This window comes from Cotesia glomerata, linkage group LG3 (assembly GCF_020080835.1).
Source record: "Cotesia glomerata isolate CgM1 linkage group LG3, MPM_Cglom_v2.3, whole genome shotgun sequence".
In the NCBI taxonomy this organism is placed as follows: Eukaryota; Metazoa; Arthropoda; class Insecta; order Hymenoptera; family Braconidae; genus Cotesia; species Cotesia glomerata.
The window spans coordinates 47,629-53,482 of NC_058160.1; positions in this window are offsets into that span (position 1 = coordinate 47,629).

Sequence of the window (5,854 nt, forward strand, 5' to 3'; positions counted from 1 at the left end):
TAAAAAGACAAAGTTTAATTGAAGCTCGTGTATATTCCGAAATGAAAGCCGAGCTTGCAAGCTCGTAAAACACCGAGGAGTAATTTAAAGTTTATAGAAATAATGGTGGAGGAACACCAATATATAGAAGCGAATAGAGGATAGAAAAGAGTGTATTATTTTGTTCATCGTCGTCTAGTTTCTGGTGAAAATTTTATAACCCGTATTTGTGTGTCAGCGCAAAGGTGTGTCAGTGGTTAGGTGGATCTAAATTAAAAACTAACTCAATTAATGCTAAAAGTCTTTAGCGTCATCTGCCTCCATCACAAGTTAAAATTAAAGTTAAAGTTAAAGTTTAAAAGTCGGTAATAATTATAATTGATTGATTAAATATTTATGTTATTTATGTATATACTGTGTTAATCCGAGGCTACCAGCTTCAAACTGTGTACTGCATCAATACTCTCGGAATCACACGTTTAATTAATTACACAGGTAATTTCATGTATTTTTGTATAATATTAATTTTAGAATGCAATTTTATATAAATTACATTTCATTTCAACAACAATTAAACTTTTCTTTTATTTAACAATCTCAATTTTTTTTTTTTTTTTTATATTTTTAATCATTCAATTTATTAAATATAATTTATTACGAATTACTAATTATTTTTAAATGTTATTGAGGTCTTTAATAATCTATATATATATATATATTTTTTTTTTATCAATGGAAAACCGTATAGCTTATGTTATATAGTATAGAAATGACGTTATTGCTGATATTTATATCTATAATAATATATACACAATTGGATGACGTCCTCTTGTTTTTATAAATTATAAATTTTGATCTAATTTTCTATTAAAAGTTTTCATTTATAAAACCTTTACCGTATAATAAAATAAAATTTAATGGTCCAAAAAAATAAAAAAAAAAATCTATTGTTAAGTATTTAATGTTCTATTGACTAAAAATGACAACTAAATTTTTATCGCCACCGATATTGCAAAAAAGTAAAATAAAGTGTATTAAAAAAACAGGCGAGGCAGAGGGGTAAATAAAAGATTGTGGTCTGATCAGAGCCGAGCCAGTAAATGTAGAACGAATTGTCCTGACGTGTCCCTCGGGTCCGATGATGTTATGTGCGCATGGAACTGCCTCGCGACTACTGCTCACTCGCTCCAAAAGATGAAATTGCATGGAATATTGGATTAGCATGAGATTGATCGAGTCCTAAATTTTCATCCGATAGATTGGTCCTTCGTCTATTCCCATATCATCCCATAAAGATCCATATCCTTGTTTAATTTCACTTAGTTCTCTTCTTCTTCATACCCCCGTTAGTACGAAAGCTAATAAATTATGCACATATCATGATGCTGGTTATATATTATGTACAAAATATTAGTTTCAATCAATCAAAATTTTATAACCCTGAAAAAATAAACCCTTACACAGTGTTTAATAAATGAAAAATATTTTTAATTGTTATAATTATTCATTTTAACTCTTTTCCCTGAAATTCCGGGACTAACCTTACTGACACACTTTTATTGGATAGAAACAGGCCGTCTTAACAATTGCATCGTGCAAAGTGCCAGACAATTTTCTTTAACACGCGACAAGCACGCGACAACACGCGTCAATCCTACTAGTTACTAGTCGCGTGTTACTCAACTCAAAGGTTTTCATTTACTTTTATCACTTACTCATTTAATTATTTTATCATTTAATATTGATTAAAAAGTACCCGAATTATGTATATTGTGATTGAAAATATTGAAAAATGATAAAACCAAAGATAACATTAATAATAATCTTGACAAAATTGAAAAGCGTATACCTATTATCTTTAAGTAAATACTATCCAGAGCATTTAATTAATTGTCGAGATTAATTTAAACAAAACAAAATTATAATATAATAATAAGGAGCACAAGATAATGAAAGCTGAGTATACGATTAAGCTCACTGGCCAACTAAATTAAACGTAATATTTAATTTCTCAATAGATTGCATACTATACAAAGTATAGATAGTATGTAAAACGTACATAACAGACAATGGAGATGAAAGGAAGAAAGAAAGAAAGAAATTGTTAAGTATAAAGTAATCGGAATGGGTTTGTTAGTTCCCGCGTACTCGGCCGCGTGTTGGCGCGTGCGTGAGTCGCGTGTGACCGACGTCGTTCTCACGCGACGCCACGCGTCCTCTTCCGCCCTTGTTCTCTTTTTATATCTACAACATTTATTTTTCGCCATCGCTATAATACATAACATATATACTTAACTTTTGTCCATACTATTTCCTCTTTCTTCTAACCCGAGTTTCTATTCTCCGGAGAAAGGACTGGAAAGGACTGGAAAGGACCCCCTCGAGCCTCCAGCGACCTAGACGTAAAATGACACGTGCCCGACTTAGCTTGCTCTACGAAAAATTTATAATTGTCATAACATCGCCCTTTGCTTCTTATTTTTCATCATCCTTATTTTAACTTTCAATCTTCCTCCATTTCCTTTTTTTTCTTTTTTTTTTCTAATCCACTAATCATTTATTTTAATTTAACATATAATACAATTTTATTAATCATATCCAAACTTAACTCCTTTTATTAAGATTCATTTAATTAATTTGTTTTTTTTTTTTTTTTTTTTTTTTAAAAAAAAAGGTTTTGATTTATTAAGAAATAAAATAAATTTTTAATAAAAATTTATCGTCGTAAATAATTTAAAAAGACCTATTATATATTATAAATCCAAAAATAAATATTAGCTCACACTAAAAAGAATTAAAAACTCTAATAACTATTGGAAGCGATAACGTAACGATTGACGCGTGTTGATCACGTGTCTTCATGCGCGTTCAAATATTTTTTCTTTTTACATTATTTTCTTTATCTATATTTTTTCATTTTAATGTCTACGAATATAATACGAATGTTACTGTTTCTGTTAGTGTATGTGTGCTTGTTCTCATTCATGTACATTTACTGAACATGTTCAGTAAATGTACATGTTCATTGAAATAAAATAAGCCTCAGCTAATTGCGACGCCCGTTCCATTAGAGATTAAACATCAAAAGAATATTCGTCCTCATATTTCACTATACTTATATATATATATATATATATATATATATATAATATTATATAGTCGTATATAGTGTAAAGAAACAGAGGAATAGAAAATGTAGCAATATCAGGAGCAGGAGCAGAAGCAGAAGCAAAAGCAGACCAACACTTTACACTCTCGATACACCACTCCTATTACTCACCCCATCGGTTTAATTAATGTTAAAAGAAAATTAAAGAAATATCGTGTTTCATAACTCCATTTATCATTTCTATCACTAATAATAAACAATAATAATTGCTCCTATTATTTTTATTTTATTTTTATTTGACCCGAACGTGGTATTGATTTAATGAATGTGCTAGCAGTAGTTTGCTTGATAAATTAAAAATAAATATTTTTTCAACGTGACTTAACTTTCTCTTAAATCACGTAAGTTTTTTTTTTTTTTTTTTATTTTTTATTTTTTATCTTTTAATATTAAATAATAATAATAATTTATTTTATAAAAATATTCAAATTTAAAATTCATATTTTAAAAAATAAAACAATTTTTTTTATGAGCGCTGAACTGAGTTTTATTGCAAATTATATTTTAAAAACTGATATTCAAATGCAAGAAAAAGTTTACAGGAAAGTTTGAGCTTCGGTATGGAAAAATATTCACAAAAAAAAAAAAACTGTATTTATAAATATTTAAATCTAAAAATATGATAAGAAAAAAAAATGAATAAATTATCAGATCGTTAACGTTTTACGCAATTAATGATAATTCGGGTAATTCATGATGTCCACTTGATTGGTAACTTAATATTTAGTAGCGATGAATATTAGAAAAGTAAAAAATTAGAGAACAGTTGAGTTGTAGATTGACGATTAGATATATTTAAGTTGACACTTTCCTCTTTCCATTTCCCTTTACCTTTTTGTGTGAGGCTCGAGATCCAGTGATTCCCACGCATTGTGACAATTGCCAGAATAAAAGCTTTGCAAAATTTTTATCATTTTTATACTATAGTTTTTATTTTAGTTGATAATTAATATCAATTTTATTAATCTTTCAATCAAAACAATAAGACGATTGTTTTATTATCTTTTTTCCAGTATAGTCATTTATTATCTTTAATTGCTATTTATATTTATAATTATTACAACGAATAATCTTTTATAGTAAAAAAGGTTAAGTTACAAAAAAAATAACCCGACTGAATTAAAAAAAAACTTATTTCGAAAATATTTTAACTAAGTTTTACTTTTCAAGATTTTTTTTTGTAAAAAAAAAATTATTTTTTGTTCGGTGCCTAAAAGTTTTAATGAATTTCTAAAAGAAAAAAATTAGGAAAACGGTTGACCCTAAAGGCCATCCCTGCAACTTCCCGCTAATTCCGTTAATACCTGGCCGCTTTTTTGAGCTCTTCGAGCTCAAAAGTACAATCTGTGTGTTGTTTTAAGCTCATCAAGCTCAAAAAGATACCTTTTCTATGCTTTTGAGCTCTTTGAGCTCAAAAGTCTGATAGAAGTTTCATAGAACACTATTTTTTGAATGTTCATACCGCAATAACTTTTGAATGAATGAACCGATTTTTACGCGGTTGGCGGCATTACTACGCAGTTTTTGAAGCCTCATAAAAAATTTTTAAGTTTCAATTGGTCAAACTAGAAATTTCGGAGTAACTCTGAAAAAACACTTTTTTCGGTTTTCTTTCGTTCACGATATCTCTCGAACGAATCAACCGATTTTAACCGGATTGGCGGCGATCGACGTGGTTTTTCAAGGTTGAGAGCTAATTAGTTTTTGGAATCGATCGGTTGAGCCGTTTAAAAGTTATCCCAAAAAAACCACTTCAGAAAAAATTTTTTTTCCTACTTTTTTTTAGATTTCTCGAAATTTCTCAAAATCTATTGGTCCGAATCGGTTCAAATTAACAGGAAATCTACGTTTGGCGAAGCCCTTTCGAATGGCACCAACCGCGATGAAATCGGTTCAACCGTTCAAAAGTTATAAGAGGTTTACATACTTACACACACACACATACATACAGACATAGTGACACCCTCGCGGGAATAGTCAGGAAAGCTTCCTAGGACCTCAAAACGTCGAGATCTGATGAAAACTCGATTTTCGAAAAACGGGGTAAAACCAATAACTTGCCGATTTTTGAAAATTTTCAATTTTCTTAGCGGGAAGTTAAAAAAAAATAATAAGCCTTAAACTTTTTCTCAAAATAATAAATAAATTTTAATTAAACAAATATATATATATATATATATATTATCCGAGATTAATTTTTACACACACAAGGTAAACTAGATCTCTAAATAGCAATTGTTAGATGGCAGTACTCTTCAGGAAACCTTTGTAGTCATGCGCATGAAAATATCCAAGGGTGTGTTTCATTACAGCAAAATAATCCTCTGAAATCTAAAATAAATCAATTATCACAATTTATATTTTAACTTTTACAAAATCTATAATAATAATAATAATAATTAATGTGAAATTATAATAATAAAATTGGTTAAAAATGATATAAAGATAAATGGACAAGATTCTTTGCTGTCAGAGAATAAAAATGAAATGGAGAAAATCATGCAAGGGAGGAAATTTAAAAAATGTAGATGGTTGTTGATTTTGTCTGTTAGTAAATGATAGAGGTTTAATTAACAGTCATCATAGAGTATATAAAATAGTACAGTATAGTAGTCGAAAGTCCAGCGTTGAGTCTAGGATTAAAAGTAATGTTGGATATAATAATGTGTAGGAGATAGATATAGGGGATGATGAAGGTGTGGAAAA